The sequence below is a fragment of the Puma concolor genome, chromosome B2 (assembly GCF_028749965.1).
Source record: "Puma concolor isolate L17-30 chromosome B2, mPumCon1.1.hap2, whole genome shotgun sequence".
NCBI classification, from domain to species: Eukaryota; Metazoa; Chordata; class Mammalia; order Carnivora; family Felidae; genus Puma; species Puma concolor.
In genome coordinates, this window is record NC_141671.1 from 7,156,192 (window position 1) to 7,181,891 (window position 25,700).

General features: G+C 41.8%; 1 protein-coding gene across 20 annotated transcripts in view; it reads right to left on the reverse strand.

The window, feature by feature from the left end:
* The window catches only part of LOC147580697 (uncharacterized), a 403,830-nt gene that overhangs the window by 40,311 nt on the left and 337,819 nt on the right, over nucleotides 1-25,700 (reverse strand). For 11 of the 20 annotated variants that reach the window (XR_015251002.1, XR_015250994.1, XR_015250990.1 and 8 more), the window contains 3 exons: nucleotides 14,033-14,138; nucleotides 13,164-13,310; nucleotides 878-12,014 (listed from right to left, as the gene is read on the reverse strand). The gene's annotated coding sequence lies outside the window, so the exon portion shown is untranslated. The remainder of the gene's footprint in view (nucleotides 1-877; nucleotides 12,015-13,163; nucleotides 13,311-14,032; nucleotides 14,139-25,700) is intronic. The other 9 variants (XR_015251004.1, XR_015251003.1, XR_015250999.1 and 6 more) reach the window with 6 other exon arrangements.

Below are 25,700 nucleotides of genomic sequence, written 5' to 3' on the forward strand. Positions count from 1 at the left end.
TTTCATGTTTGCTTAAAAGAAAATTGCACACACACAATTTAATGAATCTCACCGGTCTATCAGCAGCTAAAGGCCCAGAGAAAGAAAAATACCAGCTGCAGCTAGAGAGTTTGGCGAAAGGTCAGAGGTCAGCGCCTGCATCTGCGTTCACTGGGAGACAGAGAGGAAAAATAAAGGGTCTCTCTTTGTTGCACGTCAGCACTATTTTAGAAAGTGCAGATACTGACTTAATTACCAACGTTCCCTCTTGCTCTGGGGTGCTGCGGCGGGCTATAAATCAATACCTAAGGTCACATTGCTAAAAGCATGAAAAAAATGTCTTTCTCGCGCTCGGGAGCATTGTTTTGTGCTTCTTTCTTGGCGTTACCAGCGCTCGATATCAGATAGAAACAGAGAGCAGGAGTCATTACGGAGAGAATCAGAATTACGAAAACCGATAAGTAGAGCCGGCCTTTTGAACCGCAGGCAACTGTTCAACTATGTCAAATCTCCTGTCATTATTTGATTGTTTGTTGTTGATTCGTTTGTTTTTAATCCCTCCACCCAATCCTTAAGCCTAACTGTGTAAATAAATATTACTGCGAATTATGTGCCAATTTGGAAGTAAAGCCAACCAATTTGTCTTCAGTTCAAAAATAATTTCATTGGGTAATTGTAATGGGTTCGGGGCTACCTATACATTTTTATTCATCTTTCTGTCAACACGCTATGGAAATTCCTACATCTGATTTCCATAAACAGAAGAATGTCACCCTGTTAAAAGTGGGTGCTAGCCCCTTTATCGACAACCTACGCTACCTGGAAGGAACATGGCGTTTGTTAATTTGCAAAATCACAAACAGTCATTTCAAAGTAAGACAGTCTTGAAATAACTCACTTTGATGGTTAAAAAGAGCCAAAATGGAATCCCTTAATGATTTGCCTGCATCGAAGATACTACTTGGGATGCAGCTGAGGTTTGGTTCGGAGGACAGTCTGACACTTGTTGCATGGATGTCCACACCAGGCTTCTCTTTCAGTGACCAACGCTGCCATCACAGATCAGACCAACCATGCAGCAGGCTGATCTGGTTAAGACAAACAAAATAACTACATTGATTTTGCTGAAGGGAAAGTGAATAGATGTAATATCTTTAAATAAGAAGTTTACAGCTCAGTCTATACATTTAGAGTGTCTGCAGTGGTTTAACATTCTAAATTTTTTTTATGTTTATTCATTTTTGAAAGACAGAGAGAGACAGAGCACAAGCAGGGGTGGGGCGGAGAGAGAGGGGGACACAGAATCTGAAGCAGGCTCCAGGTTCTGACGCGGGGCTCAAACCCACGAACCGTGAGATCGTGACCTGAGCCGAAGTCGGACGCTCAACCGCTGAGCCACCCAGGCGCCCCTACAGTGGTTTCATTTTCAATGTGTACTATATACCTTATTTTTGGAAGCAGGTAAGGTGCCAATTAGGGATACGTGAAAATAATATCAATAATTTCTGCAAACCATTCCCATTTCTTTATGCTTTTCTTTACATTAATTTTTTCTTCTAATACTGATACTTGTTTTAGAACTATTAAATTTGGCCCAAATTTCTATTTTACTCGTACCATGTAGCTTGGGTCCTTATGGAAAGTACATTCTTCTACAGATATCCAATTTAGATAATTCTACAGTATGTATTAATGCCATCTTATCACTATTTCGTTGACTCATACATTTTGAGCAGGAATCTCCCTTAGAAGTCATCTGGTTGAACCTCCTTTTCTAACTAGTGGAAAAAGAGAGAGATCGTCTCATGTTGCTCCAAGGACTCAGCTGAAAAGAAGACGACAATTCAGTAAAATTTGTTTGCAGGGGAAATTTCCAATAAGTAACAGGCTCTACTCAACATCTTGGCGCAGGTTGGCGAGTATTTACTTATCTAATTATCTCTTCAAATAGTCCCCCTGGTAATGCAAAATCTGCTACCTTTCCCAGAGTGGACAAAAGCACATTTAACTTAATGAAATGGCAGCATAGAGCCGCAACTTGTATCTTCCCAGACTCCGCCATCAGAGAAATGTGAAGTTAAAAGACAAGTTTCATTTGCTGTTCTCTCATGAAAATGGGATATGGATGAGAAAGGCTGTTTGTTCTGTTGCCACAGAGAATTCTCGAGAATGAACACACATATTATTATAACGGCTCAGCTTATAAAACACAAGTCGTAATTGAAGGTAGTGTCTACCCTAAATACCGAGGGCAATTTGCCCTGGCATCTAGCTACCCATCGTGCCTTTAGGGGTCCATCGAGCATATGCACATCACATCAGCCAGAGTCTGCCAGCATATAATGTCTCTCTAGGGTTTCACTATTACCCTATTTGAATGCCTGAGAAGATGCTCATAATTGCTTATTATGACATTAGACAAGAGAATTCAAGTCCCATTTGATTGTAATGAGTTCGTGGAGTCCCTGCCTTTTGTGGGTCCAATCACATCCAGAATTGAACTTAAGGCATGTATATTGAAACAGAATTACACTTGAACCGTTGAGCACGAGGCGTGGACCTTGTTCACTTATGATTTTTTCTATTACTTTCCATAGTCTGTTGGTGGAAACAAAAATAATATCAATTATAAAATCCTTCAGCAGACACTTAAGCTTCTTTCCAAACTGCAATTTATTTCTCCAGGTTACCTCTGAAATCATTCAGACTTACTGCCTCCAGATAAGCAAATTAAATGGTAAAAAAAAAAAAAAAAAAGATAAAATTATTTCTTTAAAACATGTATTAAGTGGCAGAACTAGTGGGTTTTACGTGTATGTATAAAAATATGCAAATATGTATCTTTTGAGCAGGTGCATCCATTGACAACACCTATTTTAGACCAAGGTGAAACACCTCTGCGTTTAAGAAATTACCAGTAAACAGCCTCTATCCTATTTTTACAAGATGAAAAGTCAAAGAAGGCCTATTAAGTCAACACAGAATTGGCTACAATAAAAGGGGCAAAGAGTAACACGATCCCATTTGATTTCTAAGTGGAAAAACTAGGAATCCTTTGAAGGGCTTAGGATTTCATCATTCCGTGCTTTGATAAAGCACTGCTGCTTCCCATTTCCTCACAGGCGTATCCAGACGGCTGAAGGAGGAACAACAATGAGTCGGATTCTAACGGAAAGCTCCCTGAGACCCCAGGGCCCTCCGTTCAGAGCTGAAGCCGAAACCGTCCAAAACGTGAAAGCACATGGGGAGGTGGTGCAGGGACACAACCGGCAAAGCCCAGGTGCATTCGTGATCTTCAAGTTTGCAGACACACATCATGTTAATTGCTTGCCCACAGAGGTAGGTTTTTTTATTATAGATTTTAATATTTTTTATTCTTTTTTTTTTCTTAAAAAGAGAGAGAGTGTGTGTGTGTGTGCAAGTGGGGGACAGCGGCAGAGGGAGAGAGACAGAGAGAGAAAAAGAGAAAGAGGGAGAGAGCGTCTCAAGCAGGCTCCACATGCAGCACCAAGCCTGAGGCTGGGCTTGAACGCATGACTGTGAGATCGTGACCTGAGCTGAGACAGACGCTCAACCAACTGAGCCACCCAGGTGCCCCAATTTTAATAACTTTTAAAGTTTATTTATTTATTTTGAGAGAGAGAGAGAGAGAGAGAGCAAGAGTGAGAGCACAAATGCAGGAGGGAGAGAGAAGGAGAGACAGAATCCCAAGCAGGCTCTCTGCCATCAGCACACAGCCTGACATGGGGCTCGAACTCACAAAATTGCAAGATCACAACCTTAGCAGAGATCAAGAGTCGGTGGCTCAACCGACTGAGCCACCCAGGTTCCCCTTCATTATAAATTTTAAAATACTGTTGTGGCTATTCTGAAAATAACACTAAGTTCCCTTAATATCAAACTGGCTCTGAGTTATTAAATAAATATCTGATTGCCAGGGGTGGGGGGAAGCTCTGAGTTGGGGTGTTCTTTTCAGAGAACTCTAATAAGTTTTTTTTTTTGTTTTTTTCATATTTCGAGGGAGAGAGCAAGTAAGCGCGAGCAGGCAAGGGGCAGAGAGAGGAAGAGAGACAGAATCCCGGTAGGCTCCCTGCTGACAGCACAGAGCCCCATGGGGTCTGATCCCAGGAACTGTGAGATCCATGACCTGAGCAGAAAGCAAGGTCGCCTCACCAACAGAACCACCCAGGCACCCCTAACAAGTATTTTTAGAAGAAGAGCCAACATGTGTTTCTCTGTTTTTCCTACAAACGTTACCAGGTCATTTCACTCTTAAATGGAGCAGTTAGTGTCCTTATCTTTCAGAAGAAAATACCAGTGATTTAAACCACCCAGCATCACTCAGTATGAATTGAGTACCAAGTATTTGCCAGGCACTGAACTAAAATGCTAGAAAGATAAAGAGGAATATGGGGAGCTGCCATCTAGGAGGTTAAAACCTGGTAAGGGAAGTATCCACTTGCCCTTCTCCCAAGAAATCCCATAGCGGCTACAGTGCCGGCTTACAGAGCTCTTGTGCAGGCAGGTGCTAGTCGTGAACTTGGCGAGCCCACGAACATCTCCAAATCTTAGTCTTCCCGCCAGTGCAATGGGAATGATAGCAGTATCTGCAGCTTAAATGCGAAAATTCAAGTAAAATAATCAGTGCCAGCTGGACAGGTAGTAAGCATTAAATAAATGTTAAACGTTCATTATTATTCTAATCAACAAGGTGAAGTGTTCAAATAATGTAAAGAGGAATTCATAAAACGCCTTTTACAAATACTATAAAGGGACTTACTTACTCTGATGTTATAAATAGGATAATGAGAACTGTTAGGGGCTGGATTGTGCTCCCCTCCCCAAATTCACATGTTAAAGGCTGAACTCTCAGTACTTTAGAATAGGACTGTAGAGAGAAGACCTCTACAGAGGTAATCAAGGTCAAATGAGGCCATCCGGGCAGATCCTAATCCAGTCTGCCTAGTGTCCTTGTAAGAGGGAATTTGGACGCAAGAAGAGATACCAGGGATGTCCATACACAGCCAAAAGACCACTAGAGGACACAGTGAGAAGGAGACCATCAGCAAACCAAAGAGAGAGGCCTCGGGAGAAATCAAACCTGTCTACACCTTGACCTTGTACTTTCTACCTGCAGAACTACGGGAGACCAAATTTCAGTTGTCTAAGCCACCCAGTGTGTGGTATTTTGCATAGCAGCCTGAGCAGACCCGTGCAAAAATGAAAGTATGTTAAATAATGTAAATAAATGTCCACACAGAATGATTAAAAAGGTAGACACATGTCGTCTTAAATATATTAACTTCTGAGCACGTGTCCTTTTGTGAATTCGTATTTTGCAATAAAAATAATGTATGTACACAATAAAGAAGTATTCAAACAACTGAAGGGTGTAAAAAAATTATAAAAACTAGTTTCCCTTTCTTATTTCTATTAGAAATGGATGGATGATATTATAAATATATTTCTGGGCAGAATATATACGGCAGAAATGTTTCATTTGATATATGGATGACCGATAATTCATAGACCCTCAAGTGTGCACAACAATTAATCCAAGGTCTTCATCCACCCACCATTACTACCAGAGAGGAGTATCCACATCGTTCTAGAAATCTGAGCCAGTCGCAAGTAGGCCATCCACACTGGTTTTTCAGCTGGAAAATGTGATACAGCCCTGGACTCAGAGCTTCATGCACAGTATGAGCTCAACAAATATGTGTCTGTTAATTTGATATGTTTGATTAATGATGCCTCAGATAATAAGTTTTACAGAACCAGAAGCACATGGTTTCCCTGGATATAATGAGTTCTAATTTTCAGTCAAGTCTATATGCGTGCGGATAAAAAATGAAAGAATACATATGTTAGTGCAAGAGATTTTGCCAAGCACTCTTTCTTGTCACCTTATTTAGTTCATTTGACATATATCCATTCCTACATTAACTCAGTGCCAATAAAAACTTTGCTCCTAATGTTTTGCTGCTCTACAAGTGTCAGAGCATCTAAAACTGAGGATTAACTTTACCTGACAGATATGGGCCAAGGCAATAATCCATACCTAATTTCAGTTTTCCTCATTTTCTTGAAGATTCCCTGCAGTTTTCTGAGAAATAGCAGGAAGGGAAAAGGATTATGGAGACTTTGTTCACAACCAGAGCTCCTGCAGGAAGTGACAGCATTGCACTGGGCAAGCCTTTTTTTTTTTTTTTCTTTTCTGTTTTCCTTCCATGTTTGGAAATAGAAATAATACTGTCTCAGATTTCTAATAATGAGGTATTATTTCTTAGGATTCTGTGTATTGGCCAGGGGCTGATTTGCTCATCTTTCCGGGACTTTCTCAAGAGGGAGCATTCAGCTGATGGGTCCACTGGAGCTTGGGTTCACCTGGGCACACCTGTGCTCAACTGGGGCGTCTGGACCTCCCTCCAAGGTCTAACAGGATTGGGGCTTTCAACTCTGTGATTCGCTTTTTCTCCTGGTGGCCTCTCCTCCTGCAATGCCTGCGGGCAAACCTGGTCCATGAAGGTAAAGGCTTTATTTTAAAATGTCTTATTTTGATATTCTTTCATTATAATTTGGCCTTTGCCTTTTCATTTCACAGGTAACTTTGACCTTTTTGGACAAAAGCCATTTTAAAAAAAAATTTAATGTTTATTTTTGAGAGAGAGTACAAGCAGGGGAGGGGCAGAGAGAGAGGGAGACACAGAATCCGAAGTAGGCTCCAGGCTCCGAGCGGTCAGCACAGAGCCTGACGCAGGGCTTGAACTCACAGACGGCAAGATCATGACCTGAGCCCAAATCATACACTTAACCGACTGAGCCACTGGGGCGCCTCTGGACAAAAGCCTTTTTTGAAAAGACATATGAAAAATTATTTTTATTTTTCATTTTTTACGTTTACTTTACCATATATCTTGCATAAAAATATGTCCACAATTAATTTTGTGCACTTTTAAAATTTCAATTCTTTACTATCACTACAACCTACATTATGTGAAAATTTTGATTAAAAAATGTAATTAGTGATTTTGCTAAGATGAATATTATAGAATAAATATATAACAAGCTATATGTTTTGTGTGTCTTTATTCTCTTAATCATCCTGACATAATCAGACTGTGTCAGAATACCCAGACATGCACCACAATATAAGTTAGCTGTTTTACTATTTCTCTGACTTTATTCACATAGAAAACCATGATTTTACATGTTGTGGTGATATTTTGTCATCATAATGGTATACATCTCACAGGATAGCTTTCGTTCATCAGTTTGTTAAAAGTGATTTATACTTTTACTGTTTTAGCTATGTTTACATAAGATTCCACCCATACTCTGGCCCTAAGCCCTGGTGATTAAAACATCTTAACCAAGGGAGGAGCATGATCAACACCACACTCTAGAAAGCTCTCCACTGGAGAGAATAAGACAATCAGGAGGCCGGTCTTCCTTTGATTGGATAATGTTTCCACCTCTACCCTGAATTTCTTTTTTTTTTTTTTAAGATAATTTTATTGATTTTGAGAGAGAAAGAGAAAGAGAGAGGCAGAGAGAAAGAGAGAGAGACAGAGACAGAGAGAGGGAGAGAGAGAATCCCAAGCAGGCTCCACACCATCAGTGCAGAGCCTGATGCAGGGGCTCAATCTCATGAACCCTGAGATCATGACCTGAGCCAAAATCAAGAGTGGGATGCTTAACTGACTCAGCCACCCAGGCGCCCCACCACCCTGACTTCTGAGTCGACCTCCTTCACTTCGTTCCTTAGCATATCTTTGGAGAGGTGCTGAGCCCTGCCATTCTAGGTTTCCCAACCAGCAAGTTCTTGAGGCCTATCCATTTACAGACCAGGCATTTCTGACAGCTCAGCCACAGGGGTGGACACATGAGGCAGAAGCCACCAGGCATCTTGAGGCCTCTACTGTGGAACCCACCCAGCATCATTTTTCCGCCATTGAAAGTAACACACAGGTTTGGCCCATGTTCCGAGGGGGTCAATAGACTCCCTGCTGAGAAAGTCACAGTACGAAGTCAAAACACCGGAAGCCATACAAAGGATGAGAGATGGTTAGCAAACCACCACAAACACCTATTTCGTAACGTTACCTGCCTTTCCCGGAAGATCGTTTAGCTTCTCAGGGCTCGAGCTCCCTCTGTGTGCCCCAGCACAGGTACTCTGAGAGGAACCAGCAGCTGGAATGAAAATAGACATGCTAGAGATAGACCCCAAATCTGAAATAATCACCAATTATCCGGTGCGTTCCTTGGCCAAGTTTTAATTTAAAATGTCATGAATTACAAACAGCCAGTGTTTGCCACTGAGCCAAAAATAACATTTTCTGAATTTCTCCCAAGTTCTACTAGATACGCCTCAATCGCTCATTTTTACTTCATGTCGGTATGCCGTTGTGTAATTCACCATTATCAGAATGATACGCTGGGTTGGGGCGATTCTCCTGCTCAGCGCAAATTACCAGAGTTTGACCCCATGGGAATTACTGGTAGCAAAAAAAAAAAAAACTGTTAACAAGCAGCTATTTCACCGAATTTATATCTCTGTCCAACACAGGCACAGTAGCCCATTTGACGTGCCTGTTACCAAGAGAATGAACCCCATTAGGGTGCCTGGGTGGCTCGGTCGGTTAAGCATCCGACTTCTGCTCAGGCCATGATCTTGTGGTTTGTGGGTTTGAGCCCCACGTCGGGCTGTGTGCTGACAGCTCAGAGCCTGGAGCCTGCTTCGGATTCTGTGTCTCCCTCTCTCTCTCTCTCTCTCTCTGTCACTCCCCGACTCGTGCTCTGTCACTATCTCTCAAAAATAAATAAACATTAAAAAAAAAATGAATAGGGGTGCCTAGGTGGCTCAGCAGGTTAAGCACCCAGCTTCCCCCTAGGTCATGATCTCGCCATTCCCGAGTTCCAGCCCCTCGTGGGGCCCTGTGCTGACAACTCAGAGCCTATGGAGCCTGCTTCAGATTCTGTGTCTCCCTCTCTCTCTCTGCCCCTCCCCCACTTGTGCTCTTTCTCTATCTCTCAAAAATAAATAAACATTAAATAAACAAACAAATAAATAAACACTAAAAAGTTAATTAATAACAAATAAAATAAAAAATAGATAAATGAACCCCATTATATTCCAGCTGAGATAGATCTTTGTATGTGGTGGTGTGGGGGGGTCCCTATCTTTCCTGGGAGTTGCTCTCTGTCCATTAAATGAGCTGGAAGTTTAAAATGAGAATCCATCCTCTATTAGGGCTCTAAGATTTATATACATGTATATATATGTATTATACAGATATATGTATACATGTATATATATATTTATGTTTATTTAGAGAGGTGAAGCGAGAGAGAGATGGAGAGAGAATCCCAAGTAGGCTCTGCGCGTCAGCACAGAACCCGGTGCAGGGCTTGATATCCAGAACCCCGAGATCATGACCTGAGCAGAAATCAAGAGCCACACACTTAACCGACTGAGCCACCCAGGCACATAGATACATAATTTTTTTTTTTTTTGAAGTGTTACTTCTCTACTGCCCAGGACTTTACTGATTTTAGTCTTGAAAGTCCCACATCCCGGCATCCTAACCCCCTCGTCCTAGGCAAATGGATGGTTGGTGGCCGATTATATCTATCTGCTAAATGCTGACTCTTCAAAGGCAGTGCCTGTATTTCCATTATTATTACTTTTTGTGCCCACCATGTTAGCCCAGCGTCAGACACTTACTACATACCTGGTAAGTGGTTTTTTTGATGAATGAATGAATGCGCGAGTGAATGAAAGCATAAGAGAAGGGACCTGGAGGACAGAGTAAAGGCAGGAGAAGAGAGAAGGGCACCTCAAGAGCTGAATACCCTGCAGATCTTACGTAAAGCAGAGTAATGGAAGTGATCAGTCAACATCGCGAGCAGTAACTTCAACCTTGCTGTACCTCGGAATCCTCTAGAAAGCTTTCTAAAAATACCAATGCTCTGGCTCCACCAATTGAATGACGTCTCCATCGCGAGGGCTCTGGCACGGTATTGTCCACGAGCTCCCCCAGGGTATTTCTTCACTGCAGCCAGGGCTCAGAATCACCGGCTTAGGGCCTCTCCAGGAGGTCAACACACGCTGCAGGGGAAGGATTCTGGAAAAAACAAGCTGCAAAATGAAAAGATGTGATTCTAACACACTTCTCTGATAACCTCACTTGGGTGAGCTTCTTACTTCTATGGCTCTCCCTGCTGCTGCTCCGGACACATAATTATCCTCCCAATTATGTGACTTCTTGACTAATTTCTAGAGAGGAAAACCAGAGAGTCAGAGGAATGTGGCGGCCAAATGTTCCTCGATCTAATGGGAATGGCCAATCTGTCTTGCGATAGTTGTTTGGAAAAAGAAATAGCAGCCAAGGCCAGGTAGAGAAAATGGTGAACGTTAGCAGTTTTGTTAACATATCCAGGAAATAGACTTGCTGCTGGCAGGCTAAATAAATGTGTGCCACACATGACCTTCAAAACCATTGATCTTAAAGGTTATAAACAATACCCAACTGACCCATTGGTCTGTGTCCTCGGATTAAGAGATCCTGCTGTGGATATTCCCCTTTGTAGTGCATCGCTGCCAATAAGGGAGACTACTTTAAAAATATATATATTGAACCAGGTTATATGTGATCATTAATCACAGGCTCTCCCCAGGACTGCCGTCGTAAATACCGCATCTGCATAAAACTCCCTGCTGAAATTGCCTCATCATCTCCTCAGCCTTCTAGGAAAAAGCAGACATACTTGGAGGAAAGAGGAATTAAAAAGGCACAGAGAAAGGAAACAAAGAACAGGAAAGGTGCTGCCTTTTACATTTCACTTTGAATTGTTGACATTTTTAAAAATTGCCTTATTTTTTAAATGACTTTATTATCCCAAATTATTCAAAATTGGCTTCTAGATATGCTAGCCCTTTGTCTCATAGCACTGTGGATGGTGACGTGAAACATGATACTTTAACTTAATCTTTTGTTACGTTGCTCTTTCCCTATTATCAGGCACGTCCTCATGGGGCAATTCCTTATTTCGTGGTGCCAGAAACTTACACAAATTGACAAATACAAAATTAAGTACAGGCTCTGGGAAGGGACCCCGAAGCTGAGGCTTCATTAATATCACAGAAAATTTGCCACCAGCATCATATTTGGGGATGTTAATGATATTTCTTTCCCCCTATTGTTTTAAAAATGACATCAAATTATATGGGCATAAAAATTCCAATAACACAAAATTGCACAAATAAAAATTGAAAGGCTTTTTTCCCCCTGCCCCTCATGTTACTCTACAGAAGTTACTGCTTTCGGCATTTAGTATGTGAGATGTACCCATTTTCAGGAAGTGCTTTCGAATAGCTATTTATGGTTTATTTTCTTTCCAGGGTTTCACGTATAACATATATTTTTTTCCAGTGTTCAGGTAAGCACATCCATGCTGTCAACTTTCGACTATCAAAGGCTGTTTGTTTCAATTCATGGGTTCTCAGGTCTATTCCCTTCTCTACCTTCTCCTTCAAGTGTGCACTTGATTTGGGGATATTAGGTCTGTTACTACAACCCACCCATGGTAAAATGGGCAACTCAGGAGTCAGACTTTGGTTTGAAATCCTGCTCAGCAATTTAATAATGACAGGACTTAATGATCACTGCTACTTCACTCTAGGGGGCGCCTGGGTGGCTCAGTCGGTTGAACGTCCAACTCTCAATTTCGGCTCAGGTCATGATCTCCCAGTTTGTGGGATCAAGCTCCCACGCCAGGCTCTGCACTGACAGTGCGGAGCCTGCTTGGGATTTTCTCTCTCTGCGCCTCCCCTGTTTGCACATTCTCTCTCAAAATAAATAAATGAAAACCTTAAAAAAAATACTACTTAACTCTCTTCAGTTCTCCTTCACCACTGACCAGTTTTGAAGTTCAAAATCAGGATAATAATGAAAATTGGCTCACAGGGTTGCCGCAAGGATTAATTGAGATAGTACGTGCAAACAACTCAGCACCATTCTGCAATATCACTTCTGCAATAAATATGAAAAAAAACATCTTCAAGGCCATCAAGTTCAAGGTCATCATCATTACCAGCTTCATTACCAGCGAGTTGTTTTCAAATCTTAAACTGGTCATTTTGAAAACAATGAAAACAATTGAAAACAACTCGACCAGCTTTAACGATCGGTGAAGGGCTACAGAAAAGGGGGGGTTATAAAAAAATTAAATAGGATTTTCGCTGCTTATTTGTAACTTGGTAGATGCTTTTTGGTACAAGAGTTTGAAATTATCGACTATGGTGAAATTTGGGGTGCCCTGTAGAAAACGGTCTTCCAAGTAACCTCCAAGTACACCAACTTGTATGCTGTCCCCGGGGTCACAGAACAGAGGGGCTCAGAGACCAAATTACCACATGGCTTATTAAGTCCATGTAGAGCACACAGTGAGAGCAAAGGGTAGGAAGAGGCTGCTAATCATCTCAGGGCGGTGTGCAAGCGGGACAGAAGGATCTCCTTACCCCAACCCCGGGTATTCGACAATCACACGTCCAGCCTCTCTACCGCAAAGCCTGCCCGGCGGGTGCCGTCTCTGCAAGCAGAGCAGGGAGCGCAGCCAGGGGGTTCAGCAGATGGGAGACGCCTGGAGCCAACACACACTCGCACTTTCCAAAAGACACAGGGCCAGTCCGTCTGGCCAGTAGCTGTAACTTGCCAATGAGCCTGACAAGCAGCTACCATCTATCCAGCAGGGGACACGCGGGGCCAGGATGAACGCTCCCCCCACGGGTGGCTGCTTGAAGACCTCGTGAATACGTACTGCCTCCTCGGCCCTCCCGGCTCCTCTTACCCACCTTCAGCATCTTGGGTTTTACCCAGCTCACCTAGGCCCGACATGGGCCCCAAAGTATTTTTTCCTCCACCTCGTTTACCTATCCTCTTTTGATTTTTAACTTTCTACAGAAGAACGGAGTAGTCTGATTCCATTCAATACACAGGGTTTACACTCATGGTGGTACAGTGGACTTGTTATAACTCTGCTCTCAAGCCAGGTCACCTGGGTTCAAGTTCCAGCCCCACCACATGCTGGCGGTGAACACGTGGATAAGTTCCTTGACCTTCCTGTGCCTCGGTTGCCTTCTGTGCAAAATGGGGGGTGATGATGACACGAATAGTACCTACCTGATAAGGCCGTCGTGTTGAGAAGACAAATTCTTCAGCTTCAAGAAGACAGCGCCTGGCACTTAGGTAGGATTCAATACGTATCAGCTCCTATGATTTTTAGCCCTTTGGACAGGGTGCTCTTGGCTGGCTGCCTGGCCTGGGGGCCTGGGGAGAGAAGACAGTGTGTTTACAGAGGGAGAAAGCAAATCTCTCCATTTGCAGACTGCTTGCAACTTAACCAAGAACATCTAAGTAAATGACCGGTTTAAGATTTGAAAACAACTCGCTAAGCAGATAATACGACCCCCATTTCACAGACCGTGAACCTCAAGGTGCTTACTCAGAGGCACACATTGATTTGGCCATGTCTTGAACCCAGCCCTTCCAACTGTGTGGTCGGTACTCTCTCCTGCTTGAAAATTAGACGTCCCTTCCAAAAACCTCCTTCCACCACACGTTTAGACTAAAGTATGAAAACTCTGTACAGCCAAAGGGAAGATTTAAAAATGGTTTCTCCCCAACAGACAGTAATTAGTTGACAGTATTGCATAGATGGCTTATAACCGATCATCTCTGATTATGTCCTGGGGTGAAGTCTTCATAGTTGGGACAGCTGGGGAGGTTAGAAGATGTGCAGAGGACAGATCTCAGAAAGGGCTGGCTGGTTTCACCATCTGGCCTAGGATTGCTAAAAATGATATTTCATTGGAATTCAATCTCTCTATTCAAAAACTAGTCTAACAATGTAAACAAAATACAGTAGAAGCTGGGTTTGCGAGCATAATTCATTCCAGAAACACACTTGTAATCCAAAGCACTTGTATATCAAAGTGCATTTCAAGCACCATTGGCTCAGTCGTGATCATGTGACATTCAGCATCACATACCAGTCATTGCAAGACATCGCTCGTTTTTGAAGTTAAAATGTATTGGAAAGGTTTGCTCGCCTCGCGGAACACTCGAAGAACACGTTACTCGCAACCCAAGGTTTTACTGTATAGGCACAAAGGAGAAGGTATTTACAGATCTCATCACAACATTTGCACAAATAGAAGTGTAGGCCTGAGTTCACCTGGTCTCTCCTCTTGCCTTCAGTGGAGGCATCGTACTGAGCCAGTCGTCAACAACTGCATTGAGTGGGGAAAATATGTTACTATGGAGAAATGCCAAAGAGGTAAAAGAATATCACATGGAAGGAAAGAAAGTGACCGTTGACGGAGGACAGAATCCTATTGCCACACACACGCGTATACGCAAACACGTGCGCATGTAGACACACAGGCCCGCACCCCAACACACACACACACACACACAGACACACAGACACACACACACACACACACACACACACACACACACAGAGCAAAGTGAAATTAAACTGGCTGTCAAACCACACTTCCACTGTGTCACATTTGACCAACCTGGAAAGTGGCTCCATATCAGAAGGATCTCCTTTTCCTACGGAGTGCATTCTTTCAAATGCTTTGGTGAATTCAAGGATCATTTATTTTCAAATTTCAAGTAGTCAAACATACTCTGACAGACGAGGCCCCCCAAACAACCAGGCTCCTGTGCCATCCCGGCCCCAGTCATAATCGACTCTTTGTATAAAGAGGCAAGATGGATTTCTTCTCAGAAGTCTTAAAGTCTTTACAGTTATATTAAAAGGGGGAAAAAATGGACGCTTTGTAATTGGCAAAAAAATGCATTACTCTTTCTCAAGGCACGAAAATAGTCCTGAGGGTGCTGTGAGGAATAGTCATCATTCCCAGGGGACCTCAGTTGCAAGAAGGGGGCGTCCAGAGAGGCCAGGACTGACTGAGGGTGGCAGGGGTCTACTCCTGGGTCTTGTGATGGCAGGAGAATTTAGGTATCTCGTTATCAGTATCCAGGAGCTACCTGTCCTCCAAATAATGTTCGACATCCTTTCCTTTTCCTAACTAAACTTTATGTTCTCTTCTGCCAACACTGGTAAACCTCAAACCTAAAATAATCGTGATTTATTTCGTAGTGCTTTATTTTACAGCACTGTGCACATGTATCAGGAAGAGTTCAGTCAGAAAAGCAGAACCATTAGACATGTATATGAGAGGTTTACTGCAAGGAATTGGCATATGTCGCCGTGGGGGCTGGCTAGGCAAGTCTGACCACCCTTCCTGCACCCCCCCCCCCCCAGGGCATGCCACCAAGAAAGGCAGGCTGGGGCGCCTGGATGTGAGCAGACGTGGACGTTTTATGGGAGGATTTGATTTCTTTTTCTTCAGGAAAGCTTCAGTTCTGCTTTTAAAGCTTTCAACTGATGGACTTGAGCCCACCAGATTTTCTAGGATTAGCTCCCTCACTTAAAATCAGCTGATTATGAACTTTAATGGTGTCTCTCAAAGACCTTCCCTCCAACACCTAGATTCGTGTTTATTTGAAAAACTGGCAAGTGTAGCCTGGCCAAGTTGGCACATCAAAAAGACCATCACAGGGGCGCCTGGGTGGCCCAGTCAGTTAAGCCTCCGGCTTCTGTTCAGGTCACGGTCTCAAGGATCCTGTGTTCAAGCCCCGTGTCGGGCTTTGTGCTGACAGCTCAGAGCCTGGAGCTTGCTTTGGATTCTATGTGTCCTTCTCTGTCTGCCCCTCCCCCATTCTCATTCTGTCTTTCTCTCAAAAATAAACATTAAAAGAAATTAAATAAAAAAGACCATCACAGTATATAGATGTGTCCGGAGCTACTCTAAGGATTTCACCTATTAACTCATTCCTGTATCGCACAACAACCCTAGGAGGAAACTGAGGCACAGAGTAATAGAATAAATTGTTCAAGATGGTATAAGAGACATTTGAGGCCAGGTGATCTGGTTCCAGAGACCATGCTTCAACCATCATTTTGCTGATTCAAGCTTCCCAGACACTTAAAAATTTTTTTTTAATTTATTTATTTTGAGAGAGAGAGAGAGAGAGAGAAAAACCATGAGTCGGGGAGGGGCAGAGAGAGAGGGAGAAAGAGACTCCCACCCAAGCAGGCTCCACACTGTCAGTGCAGAGCAAGGCAGGGCTTGAACTCACGAATCGGGAGACCATGACCTGAGCCGAGGTCCGATAACTGACTGAGCCACGCAGGCGCCCCTAAAAAATATCTAGAGTGTTGTTTTGTCAAGGGACCATTGCTTTTCTTACCAAAATTTCTTGTATCCCATTCCCACTCCTTTGTTTACAATGCTATTTTTCTTTAGGTTAATGATGTCTCTGACAATTAGTATCGCGATTATCCTCACAATTAAGAACAGCAGATATACATTAAGTTCGCTATGCCGTCCTAAGTCATTTGGTCTAACCCTCATTGACGTAGTAATCTATTTTGTAATCCATTTTAAAGGTGGAACAACAGAGGCTCAATTGATTCCAAAGTTCTCCCTAAGCTGACAGACCTAGGGACAGAGCTAAAAATGTTTGCTCTTGTGTTTAAGAAGGAATTGTCGGGGCGCCTGGGTGGCTCAGTCGGTTGAGCGTCCGACTTCAGCTCAGGTCACGATCTCACGTTCCCTGAGTTCGAGCCCCGCGTCGGGCTCTGGGCTGATGGCTCAGAGCCTGGAGCCTCCTTCCGGTTCTGTGCCTTCCTCTCTCTCTCTGCCCCTCCCCCATTCATGCTCTGTCTCTCTCTGTCTCAAAATAAATAAACGTTAAAAAAAAAAAAAAATTTAAAAAAAAAATTTAAGAAGGAATTGTCCTACAAGCCAGATAAAGTTTTTGTTTGCTGTTTGGAAAGGGGAGCGGACAACGAACACAAGTCTGGAAAGGGAAAAAAAAGAAAAGAAGAGAAGCAGCTTGGATGCAAGTTCACAAATAGTCTGGAAATATTTGGGAATTTAATCATTTTATGTAGGATTTTTTTTTTTCCCCGTGAGTAACTGCCGAGAAGAAGAAAAAAAAAAAATCTTTCATTGTGTCAAACTCAGTGGTGGTTTGAAGGAGATGTTGACGGCCACACTTGGCATGTTTTTCCAAGATGTCATGGGTGTGAGGAGATGGGCTGTACTGCCCGTCCCGCTGACCTTCAGGAGCCCGTAAGGAAAAGTCCTGAGTAGGCAGGTGTGAGGGCTCCTGAATATGTTTACCAGCCAGAGGGAACTGCTTTTACAATTCTGCCAAGTTGACTTCTGTTCAAAATCCCAGCAACATCCCAGCTGTCCTGACCCTGGGGTGCACACACAACTAAGGAGGCTTGTGTGCAACACGTCACCCCCCCCCACCTGTCACTTAGACTTGTCACCTCCTCCACCTCCCATTGAATCCTCGCTGAGGAACATTTCATTCTCCAGATTGCTGCTACAGGAGATTGAAAAATAAAATAAAACAGCTGCGGGGAAGGCACAGGTTTATTACTTATAAAATCTCTACCAGTCAATTACCTCTTTCTTGCTCACTTGCTTTTTCTTCTTTCTTTCAGAATTATTTCGACGTATTAGATATTTTAAATGCGTAAATATAAAGTAATAGGTATCTGTGTACCTAACCCTGAGACTAAACGGATGTTAACGTGTTTTATCTTATTTCCTTTGGATCATTTAAAGGCAGAAAACATTAGAGTCCCAGCTCAGACCTTACTCCTTCCCATTTTCTAACCCTTGTTCCCTGGATGATTATCTTGACGTTGATGCATATAACTCCCATGTACATTTCTGTGCTCATACTGTGTACCTGTCAGTCTGTCCATCTATCTGTCCATCTATCATCTACCTACCCAGATGTTTCTGAGTCTTCAACATGACATATTTGACATCTTATATGTTTTTTGCAGTTAACTTCTCTTTTTAATGATATGTTTTTGAGATTTGTGTATGATTATAGTTATAAACCTAGATCAAGTATCCTGTCTTTTTTGTTAAGATTTTTGGTTTGTTGGCTCTTAGAAACAGCAATGCAATAACCATCACGTTATGACTTCCTGTGAGCATATGCTGGACTTTCAAGAGGGAGAATATCTAGGAGTAGAATGATTGAGTCATTTGGGGTACGTGATCTTGATCTTTTTTTAATATAACTACGTTGCTTTTCAAAATGGCGGTACCGATTTCACTTATCTACAGCGACGTATGGGCAGTGTTGCCATGAATGGTACAATCATAGGTGGTGCTACTCCTATAAAGAATCAGAATGGCACCTGCAGAAATTAAGCAAATTTGCAGCCCTTTGTAGAGGAATCTTTTATTCCTGCTATGCTCACCATGACATGTTGTTGCCACATGTAGTATCTGTTTTGCCCGTTTAAAATAATATGCCATTGTTTTCATGTGTTTGTTTGCACTTCCCTGATTGGTAGAAAAGTTGAGTATCTTTTCGTATGTTCATTTGGTAATTTTGATTTCCTCCATCATTAATTGCTATTTTTTTCTACTGGGTTTTCTTCCTTTGTATTTGTAGGATTTATTTACCAATTCAGGGTACTAACCCCTGTTGTTTGTTTGTTCCTATGGATGGCAATATTTACACCCTTTTGTGCTTTGTTTCATGTGCCTTTTGCCAAATAGAAATTTTCAATTCTAATGTAATCAAATAGATCAATCTTTACTTTTGGGTGTTGTGCTATTCATGTTTTCTATTAGAAATTTCTCCCAACTCAAGTATAATGAAGGATTTGGGTTTGGTTTTAGTTTTTTACTGTTTTTGTAACATTTTTATATTTTGTTTTTCATATTTGGTCATTGATCTTCATTAATGAATAGTGTATGAAAGAGACTGCATGTTATCTTTTCCATGTGAACAGGCAGTTGGCCTAACACCGTGTACTGAATAGTCTCTCTTTTCTCCAATACTTGATAATACTCCTTGACTTTCTATGCTCTTTTTCTACTTTCTCTATGCTGTTCTATTAATATTTTTTTCTATTCCTGAACTATACTTGTAATGATTATAGCTTCTTAATAACTCTTTTTAAATTGAAATACAACTGACATATAACATCGTATTAGTCTTAGGTGTACAACATAATAATTTAATGTATGTGTTGTGAAATGTTCACCATAAAAGTCTAGATATTATAGTATTTATTTAAAAAATGTTTTAATGTTTATTTATTTTTGAGAGACAGAGACAGAGGGGGTGAGGGGGGAGGGCACAGAGAGAGAGAGAGAGAGAGAGAGAGAGAGAGACATAGAATCCAAAGCAGGCTCCAGGCTCTGAGTTGTCAGTGCAGAGCCTGACATGGGGCTTGAACCCGTGAATGGTGACATCATGATGTGAGCTGAAGTCAGATGCTTAACCGACCAAGCCACCCAGGTGCCCCATAGTCTTTATAATATATGCAATAGCTTTATACTTTCTGTCAGAATTTTTCAATAAATTGAGTTCCATGAGAAGGCTCATTAATAATCCAATAGCAATGGCATTGAGTGTATGGATTAGTTGTAGGAAAATTCCCTTCTTTATGATGATTTGGAACTTCCCCCTGTTAAAGCACAGTATACCCTCTATTATTTCGGCTTCCTCTTTTGAGCATTATTAAACTATAACTTTTGTCATGAATTGTATATCTACTGTTGGATTTATGTCTACATGCTAGTATTTTTTTCTATTTAAAAATTACATATTAACTGTTTATTTTGGAAAAATACCATTGATTCACAGGAAGTTGCAAAAACAGTACAGAGAGGTCTCATGTACCCACCACTCAATTGCTTAGTAGTAATTTCTTCCATAACTATGGTATAATATCAAAACCAGGAAATGGGCACTTGCCCAATCTGCAGATGTTATTCAGATTTCAAGCGGTACATGCACGTGAGTGTACCTGTATGCAATTTTCTCACAGATGTAGATTCATGTAATCACCATCAAAGTCAAGATATGGACTGTTCTTTTACCATGAAGATCAATTCTGCTATCATCCCTTTGTAGTAATACACTATCCTCCTGACTTAACAACTGGCCACTGCTTTTATAGTCTCTGTATCATATTGTCATTTTGAGAGTAACATAAAAATAGAATCGTTTTTTTTTTTTTTAATTTTTTTTCAACATTTATTATTTATTTTTGGGACAGAGAGAGACAGAGCATGAACGGGGAAGGGGCAGAGAGAGAGGGAGACACAGAATCGGAAACAGGCTCCAGGCTCCGAGCCATCAGCCCAGAGCCTGACGCGGGGCTTGAACTCACGGACCGCGAGATCGTGACCTGGCTGAAGTCGGACGCTTAACCGACTGCGCCACCCAGGCGCCCCTAGAATCGTTTTTTATGTATGTAATTGTTTTGAGATTGGCCTCTATTCACCCAGAATAATTCCCTTGAAATCCATCTAAATTTTCATGTTTATCAATATTTTATTCTTTTTTTATTGCTAAGTAGTATTCCACAGCAAGAATGTGCCTCATTTTGTGAAACCATTTGCCCACTGCAGGACCTTCAAGTTGCTTCCAGTTTAAGGTTATTATAAATAAAGCCACTCTCAACATCTGTGGACAGGTTTTTACATGAGCATAAGTTTAATTAATGCTCACGAGTGCACTTGCCAGGTCAGATGGTAGTTACATTTAAAGTTTTGTAAGAAACGTCCATAGTCTTTTCAGTGATGGTACCATGTTACATGCCCACCAGCAATTCACAAGAGGTCCAGTTTCTCCACATCTTCACCAGATTTTTGCTGTTTTCACTTTTTTTTTTAATCTTAGCCATTCTGATGAGTGTACAGTGATCTTTCATTGTGGTGCTAATTTGCATTGCCCTAACAGCTAAAGATGTTGAGCACCTTTTCATGTGCTCCGTTGCCAATTGTACATCTTAGGTGAATAGTCTGTCCGTACCTTTTATGTGTTTTCTAATTAGACTGCTTAGTTTGGAGAGTTTTTAATATATTCTAGACATTCTTCATGTGTCAGATATGTGCTCTGCAAACATTTTCTCCCTGTCTGTTGCTCGTCTTTCCATCCTCCTCACGGGGTCATTCACAATGCGAAAGTTTTGCTTTGTTTTGTGTTTCACTTTTTTTTTTTTTTTTAAGATTGTAAGTAGTTTTGACACCCAATGTGGGTCTTGAACTCACAACCCTGTGATTAAGAGTCACACACTCCAAGGCATCCAAATCAGCCAGGAGGAGGTCAAACCTTCACTCTTCTCAGATGACATGATACTCTATATGGAAAACCCAAAAGATTCCACCAAAAAACTTCTAGAATTGATTCATGAATTCAGCAAAGTTGCAGGATATAAAATCAACGCACAGAAATCGGTTGCATTCCTATACACCAATGAAGCAACAGAAAGAGAAATCAAGGAATTGATCCCATTTACAGTTTCACAAAAACCATAAAATACCTAGGAATAAATCTCACCAAAGAGGTGAAAAATCTATACACTGAAAACTATAGAAAGCTGATGAAAGAAATTGAAGAAGACACAAAAAAAATGGAAAAAGATTCCATGCTCCTGGATAGGAAGAACAAATATTGTTAAAATGTCGATCTTACACAAAGCAATCAACATATTCAATGCAATCCCTATCAAAGTAATACCAGCATTCTTCACAGAGCTAGAACAAATAATCCTAACATTTGTATGGAATCAGAAAAGACCCCGAATAGCCAAAGCAATCTTGAAAAAGAAAACCAAAGCAGGAGGCATCACAATCCCAGACTTCAAGCTACACTACACAGCTGTAATCATCAAGACAGTATGGTACTGGCACAAGAACAGACACTCAGATCAACGGAACAGAATAGAGAACCCAGAAATGGACCTACAAATGTATGGTCACCTAATCTTTGACAAAGCAGGAAAGAATATCCAATGGAATAAAGACAGTGTCTTTAGCAAGTGGTGCTGGGAAAACTGGACAGCGACATGCAGAAGAGTGAACCTGGACCACTTTCTTACACCATACACAAAAATAAACTCAAAATGGATGAAAGACCTCAATGTAAGACAGGAAGCCATCAAAATCCTCGAGGAGAAAGCAGGCAAAAACCTCGCTGATCTTGGCCGCAGCAACCACTTACTCAACACGTCTCCAGAGGCAAGGAAAACAAAAGCAAAAATGAACTACTGGGACCTCATCAAAATAAAGCGAAGGAAACAATCAGCAAAACTAAAAGGCAACCGACAGAATGGGAGGAGATATTTGCAAATGACATATCAGATAAAGGGTTAGGATCCAAAATCTATAAAGAACTTATCAAACTCAACACCCAAAAAACAAATACTCCAATGAAGAAATTGGCAAAAGACATGAATAGACACTTCTCCAAAGAAGACATCCAGATGGCCAACTGACACATGAAAAAATGCTCAGAATCACTCATCATCAGGGAAATACAAATCAAAAACACAATGAGATACCACCTGACACCTGTCAGAATGGCTAACATTAACAACTCAGGCAACAACAGATGTTGATGAGGATGTGGAGAAAGAGGATCTCTTTTGCATTGTTGGTCAGAAGGCAAACTGGTGCAGCCACTCTGGAAAACAGTATGGAGGTTCCTCAAAAAAACTAAAAATAGAACTACCCTACGACCCAGCAATTGCACTACTAGGCATTTATCCACAGGAAACAGGTGTGCTGTTTTGAAGGGACACGTGCACCCCCATGTTTATAGCAGCACTACTGACAATAGCCAAAGTATGGAAAGACCTCGAATGTCCATGGTTGGCTGAATGGATAAAGAAGATGTGGTATATATATACAATGGAGTATTACTTGGCAATCAAAAAGAATGAAATCTTGCCATTTGCAACTACGTGGATGGAACTGGAAGGTATTATGCTAAGTGAAATTAGTCAGTCAGAGAAAGACAAAAATCATATGACTTCACTCATATGAGGACTTTAAGAGACAAAACAGATGAACATAAGGGAAGGGAAACAAAAATAATATAAAAACAGGGAGGGGGACAAAACAGACGAGACTCAGAAATATGGAGAACAAACTGAGAGTTACCGGAGGGGTTGGGGGAGGGGGGATGGGCTAAATGGGTAAAGGGCACTAAGGAATCTACTCCTGAAATCATTGTTGCCCTATATGCTAACTAATTTGGATGTAAATTAAAAAAAAAAAAAAAGGGGCGCCTGGGTGGTGCAGTCGGTTAAGGGTCCGACTTCAGCCAGGTCACGATCTCGCGGTCCGTGAGTTCGAGCCCCGTGTCAGGCTCTGGGCTGATGGCTCAGAGCCTGGAGCCTGTTTCCGATTCTGTGTCTCCCTCTCTCTCTGACCCTCCCCCGTTCATGCTCTGTCTCTCTCTGTCCCAAAAATAAATAAACGTTGAAAAAAAAAAAAAAAGAGTCACACGCTCCACTGAGCTAGCCAGGTGCCCCATGTTCTTCAATTTCAATGGGATCCAATTTATCAGTTTTATCCCTTCCATGGAATCTAACAACTCTGTGCCCGTCTAGTTCTCAAAGACTTTCTCCTATTTTTTCTCAAAGTTTTATAGTTTTAAATGTTAAATTTAAGCCTGTGGTCCATGTAGAGTTAATTTTTTCACAAGGTGTGAGGTTGAGGCTAAGGTCATTTTTTTTTTTTTTTTCTTCTGGATGTCCAATTGCTCTGGCACTATTTGTAGGAAGAGCTAGTTTTCCTCCATTGACCATCTTTTTGGATTGTTGTCAGAAATCAACTGCGTACATTTCTTGTAGGTCTATTTTTGGGTTCTCTAATTTGATCCATGGATACATGAGTCTATCCCTCTGCCAATCTACATTGTCTTGCTATTGTGGCTACAGAGTAAGATAGAGTGACCCTTCCCGCCTCATTCTTCCTTTTCAAAATAATTTCAGCTTACTCGGTCCTGTGTCTTTCCATATAAAGTTTTAAGAATAAGCTTGTCTATGTCCACAACAACCTCGCAGGGATATTAATAGAAATTAGGTTCAATCTATAAATCATGCTGGGGAGAACTGACATCTTTACTATGCTGAGTATTCCAGTCCACGAACACAGTATGTCTCTCCATTTATTTAGGTTTTATTTGACTTCTTTCATATCCCTTTTCTTTCCTGACAGACTAAATATACTCAAATGGACTGTTTTTATCTGATTCTTCTTGACGGACAGATAGTGAGCACCCAAATTCTTCAGTCTAAACTCCAGGCAAGCAGAGCATTTAAAGTAAAAGGGGAGGGGGCCAGACAGAGTCACAAAAACAGTATCAATTTCTAGGAAGGTAGCAGGAATTCATACTTATTTAGAATGCCACCTTAGGCAAGTTACATAATCTTTGTTCCTTTATTTCTTCCTTTGTGAAAAAGAGATGGCAGTAGAGTTCCCCATCAAGGATACTTGTGAGAGGGCACATTTAGTAATGAAAGCAGGGCTCGGTGCACCCAAGCACTCAGTCAATTTCATCATTTTATTCATTTCCTTGTTCGTTTAATTACCGTTGTGATTGTTATTATTTGCCAATCACTTTATAGCTTACATCACAACAACCCTGTGCAGTGAACTGTATTACCAACCACGGAGAAAAATGAGATCTGGACGTGGAAATACAAAGTGGCCAAAATTAGTCTGACCTGCTTGGCTTTAAAGCCCGTATTTCCCCCCAACTTTCTCAGCCGTGGATTGTTAACCCATCCACGGAAGAGTGACAACTTGCACTTGGTGCCTCTAAAGTCCTTCAGACACCAAATCAGGAGACGAGAAGAGGAAGGTCTTCAAAGAAAAACCACCTTTCCTTCTCTGCATCACGCACCAGTCAGGGAGAGGAAGTCCTTCCCTAATGCTTCACTCATGCGTCTGCAACTGAATTTTCAGCCTCTCTCCCCTTATATGGTTCCTAAAGATAGTTTATTACCACTCTCAGTGTAATTTCCCACCATTCACCATGGAAGTTGTAATGACTTTTATTGTGAGCATTAAATCACTTGTCACTTGAGGACAGATGGAAGGACACTAATAAATGAAGATGAGAGCCTTGTCTGAAAGGGAGGGTCCATATGTAAGAAGGGGGAGGAGGGGCACCTGGGTGACTCAGTTGGGTGAGCATCTGACTTTGGCTCAGGTCATGATCTCACGGCTCTGAGTTCGAGCCCTGCATCAGGCTCGAAGCCTGAAGCCTGCTTCGGATTCTGTGTCTCCCTCTCCCCCCTCTGTCTCTGTCTCTCTCTCACTCGCTCTCTCTCTCTCTCTCAAAAATAAATAAAAAACATTTTCAAAATTTTTTAAAAAGGGGGAGGAAAGCATGACTTTTTAAAAATTAAAGATAATTCATATTTTACATCGGGAAGATTTCAATTTGAGCAAGATGTACCTTGCATTCTCTCTCATTCTCAAGGTGCCAAATCAGGCACACCTTAAGCCCCTAAACTAAGAAAGAGCCTGACACTTGCGATTCTGGAAGCTTTCCTAGAAGCTGGCCCAAAGTATGCCTTCAGCCGTGCAGGGAACAAAGCATCACACTTGTGGATTCTGCCCCCACTCTCCTGAGATACCTGAGATATCTCAGGCATAGTAATAAACTGTCTTTAAGAACCATATCTCATACCCTGCGATAGTGGCCACTCGCTGACAGCTTCCCGTTTTGTGGGCCCTTGGCCTCTGAAAGCTGCTAGTCATTCATTCTGAATTGGGGAGATGCAGA